We start from the raw sequence: 12,389 nt of genomic DNA on the forward strand, positions 1-12,389 counted from the left end.
GTGTGTTAGTTTCTGCTGTATAACAAAGTGAATCAGCTCTACATATACATATATCCCCATATCCCCTCCCTCTTGAGCCTCCCTCCCACCCTCCCTATCCCACCCCTCTAGGTGGTCGCAAAGCACGGAGCTGATCTCCCTATGCTATGTGGCTGCTTCCCACTGGCTATCTGTTTTACATTTGGTGTAGTGTATATACGTCCATGCCGCCCTCTCACTTCGTCCCAGCTCACCCTTCCCCCTCCCCGTGTTGGAGCTGATTTGCCAATTTTTTAACCAGGCCATTTAGGCACGAAAGGGCGATTATCCAAATGGAGCCACATTTTACAGATTATTCGAAGATCGGATATAATCATGGCCAGTGGTAGAAGATGCTCTCTGACCCATCTCCACTGTTCAGAGCCTCTGTCCGATGGGTGTTAGCTAGCTTTGCCCTGTGAAATCCCCCATGGAGCTGTTTGCTTTATCCCCTGAGTTGGTTTTCCAAAGCTTCCAGAAGACTGCAAGTTTGTCGAGAGCTTTGTGAGATGTTTCCCCACACTCCCCAGCCCTTCCTCCCGCTCTTGCTATCTGTGCTCAGTCTGGTGACTAAGCGTTTTGAATTAGAAGGTCCACTTTTCAGCAGAACAGTCACCCTCCTCCGCTTTCTGGCTCCTTGTGGCTGGGCTCCACCTCCGGATCGCTGTTTCTTCACTCATTTCCTTCTCGTTTTAAGATAATCTGACGTTATTGTTGCCTCTTCCCAGGAGTGTTTCCAACTTGGGCTTGAAGTACCGGGTGGAGACAGGAAGCAGGTTCTGGTTGTTTGCGGGGTGTTATTGACTGAAGATAAGTTGGTTCTTTAGCTGGGACTCTTCTCAGAGGTTATGTCTCAGATCCTCCCCTCTCTCCTCTGCCAGCTTCCCAATTCCTCCCCTTCTGTCTCTGTCTCTCTCTCATGCACCCATGCACATACTCCAGAGCAGTGTCTCATAAATCATGTAGATTACTTTTGACTCCTAACCTCTATCCTACAAAACACCTTGAAAAAAAATAAAAGCAGTTTGGACCCTGCAAACGCTGTCAGGTACCCCGCCGTGGATGTTCACACACCGCATCCGCTGGCACTTTCAAAAAAAAATCCACCTCTGCCATTGAGGCAAAAGAGGAGATTCCCTGGTACCTCTCTGCAGATCAGCTCTGTTCGCTCCCAAAACGCACACCTTTTGTATTTTTCACCCCAGGATTTCAGCCATGGGAGGAAGACAGACCACACTCATTCCGGTTTGAGTGCAAAGTGTTGGCGGGTACATGTTGGTTTCACCTGAAACTAATCAACTGGGACCAGGGAAAGGGGCATTTTGTCTCAATGCAGTAGCTCCCATGTGGACCCAGGGCAGGACAGGCAGGGGTGGGAAGGAACAAGGCTCTACCAGGCACGTCATCTTGGGCATCCATTTCATCTGTGTCCCAGTATGTGAAAACCTCAACAATCTTAGTGGCCAATATTACTACTCTGACTTCACAAATAAGGAAAGATTCTTGGAGAAGCTAAGCCACACAGCTGATAAATGGCTGGTCGGATCAATTTCTGAATCAGAGTTTACCCTATTCCCACTATGACGTGACACACAACAATATCTGATTGGAGATGAACATTGAGTTGCTTTAATAAAATAAAGACATCCTTAGCCAATTGTTATCCAGTATTATTCACTGAACTTCACTAAAAGACACCACTGACTTAATTGTTGGTTCCTTTTATACTAAATCCAAATAATATGATGTTAGGGCTACAAGGACCTCTTCCCCCAACGCTGCCGAAATCCCAGTGACCTTCAATCCCCACATCAGCTTCCGTACATCCTACACCCTAAGCTCTCGCCTCTTGTACCACCTGAATTCCAATGACCTCCTCCTTCTCTCACATTCCGCCCCATCACACGCCAGGTAACATGGCACTCCATCTGCCTCCTTTATAAAACCTGAACTCCAAACTTTGTCTTCTCTATACCTGGCCCCCATCCCCGATCTCTCACCCTGATCCCGCTACACCTGCCCCTGTCTCGTCAAGGTACCTGGTCCCTTCCCCTCCCTGACCCCAGCTGCCACTGCTACCTTCACCTCCTCAGGTCCTCTCTTACCTCCCTATTCAGACAAGAACAAATGCTTCTTCATGTCAAATACTCCTTCTCCATTTCCTCCAGCCTCTGCTTCCACGGTCTTCATATCATGCTGGCAGCAGTCTCCTCAACTTTGAACCAACGAGATTGTGTTCTCCACTCATTCCTACCCTCTGGAAAAAACATCACAAAGTACAGATTGGCACAACTAGGCGTTAACCCCCAGGCTCTCACTGTCCTTTCTCCACAGTGGCTATTTCAAGCTTCCTTGTTTTCCTCAATCTTTCTACCCCACAGGATCCTCCCCCCTCTTAACCAGTGACTTTACCTTCTTCTGAGGGAAAATTGAAGGTTTTTCTTATGACCATTACCTTACCTTCCAACCTGAAAACCTATGATCTTCATGTATTTTTATTAAACCTTTTATCACAAAGGAATGCCCCTTTCTCTCTGGCCTCGGGGGGACCAAGCCCCCTCCTTTTCATCGAGTACAATCTACAGATTTTCTTCTGTCTCCCCTGAATCTCCCAGGTCTTCCTATTTTATAGTTCCTTTCCAAAAGAATTTTTAAAACCCTCAGTTCTATGCACCAAAAGCAAACAAAACACATACCTTCCTTCTTTAGACTTGTTCTGATCTCTCACGAGTAGAATATGATCTCCTTGAAGAGAAGTGTGATCTTTTCCCACCATAGTTCTTTTTCCACCATATTTATCTATAAACATGTGATAAAAGTAAAGAATGAGTACAGTAGTTCAAATACCTCTGTTGATGAATAAGGAAAATGGGACCAGATTATTATCCAGGTTTATATAATGACAAACTAGGTTTAATATTCCCAATACCTTACTTAGTCAATTGATAGAAATGTAGATATTCAAATATTCACAGTATATAACATGATTGGTACTTAGTTTGGGTGCTTTTGAGATACACATTCTTGGAGTAGCTAAAGAACAACATCTTGCATGGATACTGTGAGCTGATTTGGGCTTTAATAGAGTAAAACCAATTCCTCCCAAGTTCTTACTGAAAGACTATCATCAACACAACAGAAGGAACTTCTTGAAGTCCACGTCAGAGCAGGACACTCCTCTGCTCAAAACCCTCCAATGCTTCCCATCTCACTCAGAATAGACACCCACGCCCTGACGGTCACATCCTGGGCTCTTCAAGGTCTGACCTTCCTTCTCGAACCCAATCTCTGCATTCTTCATATCTTCCTGAACACTTGTTCCCTCCAGGGATGATAAGTGTTTGGGCACATCAACTTCTGAATCCAAGTTTACCCTATTTCCGCTATGACCAGACACAAAGCAGTGTTTGGTTGGAGATGAACATCCAGTTGCTTTAGTAAAACCCGCCTTGCCTGGAAAGCTCATTCCCCCGGCAACCACGTGGCACATCCTCCACTCTACTTTGCTTGAGAGGTACCTTCTCGGTGAACTTTGGGAAGCTCTGTGTCAGTCATTGAAACTTAAAGAATAACTTCTCTGCTTATAGAAAGCAATCGGGAGGCTGTCTTCCTGGGGCTGTTAAGGGGGAAACATGGCAGCGCCCAGGGACCTAGGGAGACGTCAAGGAAGACAGGCTTTGCCCTGAAAGGGCTCCACCTCCCCCTTCTGCCTCCTTATGCCTTTCTCTCTCCATCCCAAGAGCTCTTTGTGAGGAAGTGTACTGATTCCTTTGCACTAGTCAGAGCCTCAGGGGGCGGCCCCCTCCCAGACGTTCTGTGTCAAGAGTCCCTCCCATTATCACCTCCTTTTCCTCAGGGCAACCGAATTCGCTGAGCATGTTAGCTCTGTGGACGCTGTGTGCAAAACGTCTGCTATGTCTATTCTCCCCACAGGTTGTTTGCAACTTGAAAGGTGATCTTGTTGATCCAAACAAATATGGAGGTGGTAGAGGGTCTAGGGAACCTGTTTTTCACTCGGAAGAACCTCGTGGGCAGCTTGACCTCCTTTGGGACTAAATAGCGGCAGGAAGTAGATGCCTTACTTTTGCAAGTTGGTCAAACCGTAACGAGTGAGTAACTTTTTAAAAATGCCATAAAAGGCAAGTCATTGATAGACTAAGATTTTAATAGCAATATGTCTCAAATAATATTATTCAGTTTCACATTGCACATTTATGTATATTTTTAATTTTATTGAGGTATAGTTGATTTACAATGTAGTGTTTAATTTCTGCTGTACAACAAAGTGACTCAGTTATACATATAGATAAATTCTTTTTCATATTCTTTTCCATTATGGTTTATCACAGGATATTGAATATAGTTCCCTGTGCTAGACAGTAGGACCTTGTTGTTTATCCTTTTCTAAAACATTTTAATATTTTTTCACACGTCAGTTCCTGTCAAGCCAGTACTGTTAGTGGGGGGCCCTAGTCCCACCTTGTTTTGGGCTGAGACTGTATATTAGTTTCAAAGTGTAGCCTTTGCTGATCATGGCCTGAAGGATACGTTCTGTTTTTAAAGGAAATGTTTCACCACGGAGTGGGACAGCTTATCACAGGCACTTAATTTAATGTGGAAACCCAGCTGTTACTTGCTCTGGAACTTTCAGTAACTATTGAATATGAAGGAAGGTAAAGACAGCCTTGGAACCTGAGCTCTGATTCGTTGGCCAAAACTGTTCTCAGGAAAAAGACCTCCAATTGGCTGGAAAGAGAGCTCAGCTCATGGTGGACAACCCAGAATGTGGAGCCAGAGTTCACAGAACACTTCAAACAAACACAGCCCAACCTCATCCTTGAGCTGTCGTTTGTTGGCCCATGGCCGGCGGAGATATTTGGAACTCCTGGGAAGCGTGCCCAAGGCAAGAGTTCAAAGCTCCCTTTCTGAGCGGATTGGGAGAACCAGTAGATAAAGGGCCATCACTGCAGAAAAGACTGGGGGTGCTTGGCCTAGTGACCTGATCTCCAAATATTTCAGAAGATGCTGGTCTCCATGTCTCTCTTGCTTTAATCATCAGCTGTACCCAGGCTGTATTCTGGGGGTGGGCTTAGCAAAATGTAATAGCTTTAGAAACTACAGAGTAATAAAAACAAAGGCTTTATGTAGAAAGGAGCAGTTGTATATCAACCGCCATGATGGAATTTTCCCCCCAGATGATAGGATTCTGACTCGATGCCTATGCAGATTTCAGGCTGGATGACTGGTTTGCAAAGGTATGAAGTTGGGAAGGGGCAAACGAAACTGTCTTCATTCGAATTTAACGTGATATCCTAAGAGAGTTCCCTAACTTGTCCTTTAACCTTCATTTAAAGTGAGTAAAATACAGTCATGATCTATTACCACTCAGCATTTAGTTGTACATTTTTATGAACAACACTGGGGTAATATATGAAGGGGGAGGCCGGCGATCTGAGGCAGGCGATGTGTGTTGGTGGCTTGGGTTGGGTCACATCCCATGGAGAAGCGGCTTTAGCAGTTCAGGCCTCTAGCAAGTGGGGCTTGGGCTGGGATGACAATGGGAGTAGAGATTAGGTCATCTCGTTAAAATAAGTGAAAGGAAACTAAATAGAAAACCACTTACAGTGACTGACTATAAGAACTGTTAATGATGACTTCCTGTTTTTCCTTCTCCCTACGTTATGGTCCACAGACCCTGTGACATAGTGTTTTCTGAATTTCTGAGCACTTTTAAGATTGCATCTTTTTGGACCCATCTACTAGCTGCAGCATATAATAGAAAATAGAATGAGAATATGTGATTTAGAGTCGTCCGAACCTGTATCCCAACCTGGGATCTTTGTAGACTGACCTTGGACAAACCCAGTTAACTCTTCTGAGTTAACTTCTTATTATCCACAAATTTAAGATAAGAATGCTACCTAAGATAATTGAGAGGATCAAATATAAGTGAGAATTCCTAGGCTATAGGACCCCTTTCCTTTTCTCCCTTCAGAAAGGTTGTGAAAACCTAGAGGATCCATGAAATGTTTAGTCCTAAATCATAGACCATGTCAACTATTGCCAAGTACAAGCCATAGACTTTTCAGGAGGCATTTGCCCTTCAAATTATAATGCCATCATCCCGGGACTTATACCATCTGGTCCAAATACCTTCCCCCAGCCCCACTTTACACACTTAATTTTCCTGTCTGCCGTCCTCACCCCCAGATGTTAGAGTTTGCAACACACACACACACACACACACACACACACTAAAAAAAAAAAGAAGGTGCACACTTCTGTCTCCTGGAAGCAAATACAGTCCTTGGTTCCCAGTGCCTCTTCTTCTTACCAGGCCTTCATTTGGCCTTCTTATCAAGGATGTCTCTGTATTTGCTGCAGTTATCTTGTAAGCAAATTCATCTTTTCCTAAGTGAGTTTTTTGTTTGTTTTTTGTTTGTTTTTTGTTTTTTTTTTTACAAAAATAGAAAGCGTGAGTGTTTACCACATTACATTCTGGAAAGTCATCAAATAGCCATGATTGAAAGAACAGGACACACTGAATTTGAGTTATTCATTAGCCTACTGATTGTCATGTTTTCAAATCATCAGCCAGGTTTCCTGTGTAACCTTTACCCACCCGCAGGCTAGGCAAGGAAGGCCAACTCTTGAAAGGGTACTTGAGCTGGAGGAGAAGAGGTCCTTTTCACATCCATTGAGAGTAATTCTCCTCAGTAAGAACAGTGCACCCTGAGACTCAGAAAGTCATGAGCCGGATCAGATGTTGATGTGGGAAGATGAGGGCTTCTGAATTCAAAAGGAAGGAAGGCTTCTCAGTTCAAACTGAACTTCTTCGGTTTTGTTTACCTAAGTTATAAAAGAACAGCATTTTATCGAAGGCTCACTGCGGGCTAAGTGTTGAAAATTTCAAGAATATTCTCAGAGAGCCTAAACGTTTGTGTGAGCAGAAGAAAAATGCTCTTATTGTCAAAGCTGACAGCATTTTGGACAGAATGCCCTAGAGGGACAGAATACTACTTACGTCAAAAACCTGTCTCTATGTGGGAAAACATCTAACAGACCTTTAGATGCTGTGAATAAATTTCAGAGTCAGTCTGGATGAAGGAGGGAGAGAAGGGAGGGCTTCCTTGCAGATAAAAGAAGGAAAATGTCTGGATGGAGAGAAGAGCTGAGGTTGGTGAGGACAGCCTTTCTCTGAGGAGGAAGATGGCCAATGAGAAAGTCTCTTCGCTACAGATGACTGAGGGTTCAATGTCAAGTCACTGGATATTCAACTCCGGGTTATCTCCTGCTTTTCTGAGATGTGCTATTGTCTGTTACTGTCTCAGGTTTTAATAATCCTAAACGTCAATAAAATATATTAAAAAACAACTTTCTTTGGAGAACGGAGGAAAACATATCCTAAAAAATTCTGGAAGATGTTGTGACGGGAAAAGTGATTACTGACTGTCCAGAGCCTCCTCTGTGCCATCACCAGCTTCCGTTGTCTTTGAGCTGTTTGACAACCCTGCTAGCTTGAATGGCAGCAGCAATGCAAATGATTCTTGTTCACAAAAGTGCAAATTGTGGGGACACACAGTTGATTATCGCCATGTGGTATTGACCACTCTTGCTTTGATCTGCAAAATTTTTTTCAGCCTATATGCACGTATTTTCAAATATTCTTATTTGAAGCAGTGGTAACATCTTACTGGTTCCCTCAACCATAAGTTAAGTAAAATCTTGGCATCAGTTCATTTTCTATTTGTATGAGCGTCACAATTTAACTTTTAAAAATTATCCTTTAACAAAGGAGCAGCAACATAGGAGGTAAGATGGAGGCCACACTTTGAGAAAATCTGTGTAAACTGTGAACAAAGAAAGATAAATAGTGAGAATATATCAGGAGTTAGAAATTATAAGAAGAGATGACCATGAAAACAATCATCCTTCACTTGGGTTCTCCACAGAATTCTTGGGAATATGGACTAGACAATTTCACAAAGAAATTGTCTTAAGGTATTTTATTTGAATATTAAAAGAAAGAGTAATCCCAGAAAGGGGAAGATCTGGGTACCAACAAGGAACACAGGTAAATAGATAATTATAACACAGTGTGATAATTGTCAGATTGGAGATCTTTATAAGTTTCATGAAATCATAGCAAGGACCCCCTAAATCTGCTGATTATATCAGCCAAGTTGTGATTTACCTTAGCGTTTGAAAGTTAAATCAAGTTCTCCAAAATAAAATTATAAATATTCACATCTATCTACATTATCTAATTATTTATCTGATATATTCATCCATCTATCCATCTATTGTTCTATCTGATATATTCATCTACCTATCTATTGACCTACCTACATATCTGCCTGCCTGCCTATCTGTATAGTCTATCCATCTATCCAGCCAGCCACCTACCCATCAGTTGATCTATCTATCTATCTATCTATCTATCTGTCTCTCTATTAGAACTTTTCTCCTCAGAAGAAGTCCTTCCATAGATTGATGAATAGACCACTAACCTCTTTGTGGGCATAGTCCAACATTGTCAGAGTAACTAAGAATCCTTTACTTGCCTAATATAAAAATACTCTTTGTGAAATAAAGTAGCAATGTCATTTCTGTGTCGGGGGGGAAGATCCCCCCTCTCTCCATGTTCACTGAGGGACACTTGTGCAAATAGAGACAAAGATGGTTTGGTTCTTCAAGGACTCTCCGTGAGGACAGCAGTCAAGGAGCAGGGGTCAGTGTATTGCTCCGGCAGGAAAACCTCAGGTCTTTTCTCAGACTCTAAGGTCCTCTGTCCTTTTCTTTGTGCAAGCTTCATTCAATCCTTCATTCACTGGGAATTACCACCCCGTTGGCTTTACCCTACAGGCAAATTTATGGAACCCTTACTAGAGGGATCTCAGCCACGAATACCAAACTCAGAGGTGCCCTTGTGGCCAGGTGAAAATAACAAGCAGTGTGATGTCAAACAGATATGTCTTTCCATCCCAGCTCCATGCCTTACTGACAGTGTAAAAGACAGTCAATTCTTAACTTCCCTAGCAATGCCTTCTACATGAGATGTTGAGATAGTGTGTAACCTTGGAGAGAGATAATAGATAGATAGATAAATAGGTAGATAGATAGATAGATAGATAGATAGATAGATGAGAGAGAGAGAGAGAGAGAGAGAGAGAAATAAAGCTAATTTACAGAACTTGGCAGATGGTAGATGTTCAGTGTGATTTCCACTGCCCCCTCTAATGGCCAGCTCAGGAGAATCAACTAGATCTGAGATCCCACAAATAGATTTTAGAAAAAGGAAATATGGGATTTCCACACAGTAACTTTTTTTTAGGGGCATAACAAAAAAGAAAGGATTTGGGGCTTGGGTTCTCCTGTCTTTCTGTAATTAGGTTTGTATCTTGCCAGGGGAAGATGCATGGTTCTCAGTGGCAATGGTCTTGCTTTCTTCTTTTCTAACCTCCTTTGGCACTACTGCAGTAATAAAAGCATCGTGACTGATGAATAGTCTGTGCCCGCTGGTTCCTGACTAACTCTCTGGCACAGGGGTTCTGACCTTTGAGCATCTATGTAGAAGAATCGTGAAGGAAGGGGGAGTCAGTGCTGTCTCTTGGATTCACTCTTCAATTCCAGTGCATTCTGCATTTGTTTGTGGCCGGTGGACTCAGCCTCGGGACTCTGTCACCCCTACAACTAGTCATGCATTTGACTCCTAACCCACAACATTGCCTTTAGCTGAGAATACACACCTCCTTCTCATCAGCACGGAGGACTCAGTGTGAGTTTTCTGTCCCTAATTATTTTCCTGTGATGTTGACTTACATAGCGTAATGCCACGGCCCTGCTCACAGACCTTTTCTCTTCCTGGGACTATCTGTAAACATTGCTATTTCAGGGAGTGGCATCAAAGCCAAGGCCAGGAAAAGAATTTCCAGAATGTCCATGAGAAGGTCACGTTTTGAAAGGATTTTCAGGCACGACTAAGAACGCTCTATGTCAGGACCATTCATCCTTCCCATCGACACTTGCTGCAAGGCCACTAAGCCTCCCTAGTTGAGAAGGGTAAGAAGAGGCTTAGCTGATGGTGCTGTGAGGACCCCTGTTTGTGTGATACTTTAAACACCCTGAAATAGGGATGTGATTTGACTGTGTGTACTCTTTCTTCGCCTGTTAGAGAAATGAGTGATTTGTGGTCATGGGAAGATGCTGAATGGGGCTGTTTTAAAAAAGAAGAAAGAAGAAGAAGGAAAGGAAAGAAGATTTCTGGGAGAACAGGTCTTTCACAAACAAGGTGATGCCGAGCCCTAGGCCGGATGCTCTCTTGCATTGGAAGAAAGACCACAAAAGCTGCCCTAACCTCATTTAAACAGGTGACAGTCCCTTGCTCATGCTGGTGAATGTTTTCAATCACTGAGATTTAAACAGTTGCTATAGGCAACATATTTCTCAAACTAGTCAACTCTGGAGGGAGGTAAATAAAGATTGTAGAAAATCACAGAATTGCTGTCCTTTGCAAAGTAGGAGTATTGTCTTCATATCTATCTTGCAGAAATCTTAAAAGCTTTTTTTCCTCCACAAAATATTTTGAGTCCTTCAGAGAAGGAAGCTCTGGAAATACTAAGAGATTGTGTGTGTGTGTGTGTGTGTGTGTGTTTAACATATTAGTAAAATACTCTTTTCCCATTCAACCATATTTGTACATGTAGATTTTCTCAGATTTTAAGGTCTTATTCTCTTGCTTCTGACAATTCCCTTTCAGTGAATTTTCAGGCTTATGGTAGTTCATGAAAATTAAGCACAGCAAAAAAAGGCTGCTTTTTCACATCAGCTATCAAATTGAAATAGGAATGGTAATTGTGTCCCTTGAGCTCATGTGTGTCACCCATATTTCTTGCCGGTTTATCAACTTCTTAGAGGTTCTGGAGAACCGTGATCTTGCTCCATCCATGAATGGAGTGTCTGTTATAAAATCTGAGTGAATCCCTCAGGGTGCAAAGCAAATATGAACTCATTCAGTTGCATAATATATAATCTTCTAAGCAGGATGTCCATTTAAAAGTACCCGAGGTCCTCCAGAGAAGAGGGTGAACGCGATCTCATATTTTATTGATGCCTCAGAAGCGTGACGATTAACCATCGTATTCTTTCAGAGGCAACTAAGCTTTCTTCCCTTCATCCTCGAGTACTTACATACAGTCGATAGGAATATTTCCTTTGCCAGATGTGGATCCTCTGTTGTATTGTTCTTTGTAATTAATTGTTAAAACTTACAGGTACAACTGTGATAAATTGTTATAATAATTATAATAATAGTCACCATTTAGTGAGAACTCAATCAGGCAGTGAGAAACACCTTACATATTACCTCATTTAACCCACATAATAAATACTTCTGAAGCAAGTATTGTCTCCATTTTATGGATGAGCAAACAAAGGCTTAGAGAGAGAAAATAACCTGCCTAGGACACATTTTGAGAAAGTGGCAGCATTGCAGAGTATTTATACAGATTATTAGGTGTTTGTTTTTCTTTTTAATTTTCAGTGATCCCACATAAAAAGAAAGAGTAAAATGTCTGTAAGTTTTCTGCAAATGGGAGTCTGTTTCTGATCAGCTGTGGGACCACAAATCAGGTCAAGAACATTAACGAGGGTCTGTGCGTGTTCTATTCCCTTGCCCTGTTGATGTATGAAGGTCTAGTTGACATGGTGATACATTGATTGGTTCATTCATTTACAATCATTTCTTATCTGAGTCATTTGATTTTCTTTATCCTCAACCCCTCCTCAATTCCACCTCCTCCACAAAGCCCTCCTCGGTGTATGTTTATCTACTTTTCTTTATAGTCCCTTATTTGTTATTTCTTTATTCCTAAAATGCTGTATATGGATTGTTGGGGAGACATGAGATGGTCCTAAGTGATACACAGACAAGCATTTTAATAGCTTTAGTTTTATGTTGTTTATTAGAGAAAACCTAACTAACACATTAAACCTGTGATTCACAAATATTATTGTTCATGCCAAAGCTAAATTTTTCTGTCAATTAAAAATACTAAATAAGAGACAGTAGAGTTGAGAATATGGTATGTGCCTTCTTAAGTTAAGGAGAGCCTGGGGAGTACCATACCCAGTGACACGTTCTTATGTTTTATAGAGTTGTCTATTTTTTACTATGTATAAGTTTTATTTTGCAGACAACATTGTTATCATCATTAACACTTACTGAACGCCTACCACACGTCCACTCTATACTAAGCACGTAGATACATGGTCTCAATTCTTTCTCATAATAACTGTGAGGTTGTTACTATTGCAAACCCATTTTCTAGAAGAGGAAACTGAGGGTTAGACAGGGTAAGCAACCTACTCAA

The sequence above is a fragment of the Delphinus delphis genome, chromosome 2 (genome assembly GCF_949987515.2).
Source record: "Delphinus delphis chromosome 2, mDelDel1.2, whole genome shotgun sequence".
Lineage (NCBI taxonomy): Eukaryota > Metazoa > Chordata > Mammalia > Artiodactyla > Delphinidae > Delphinus > Delphinus delphis.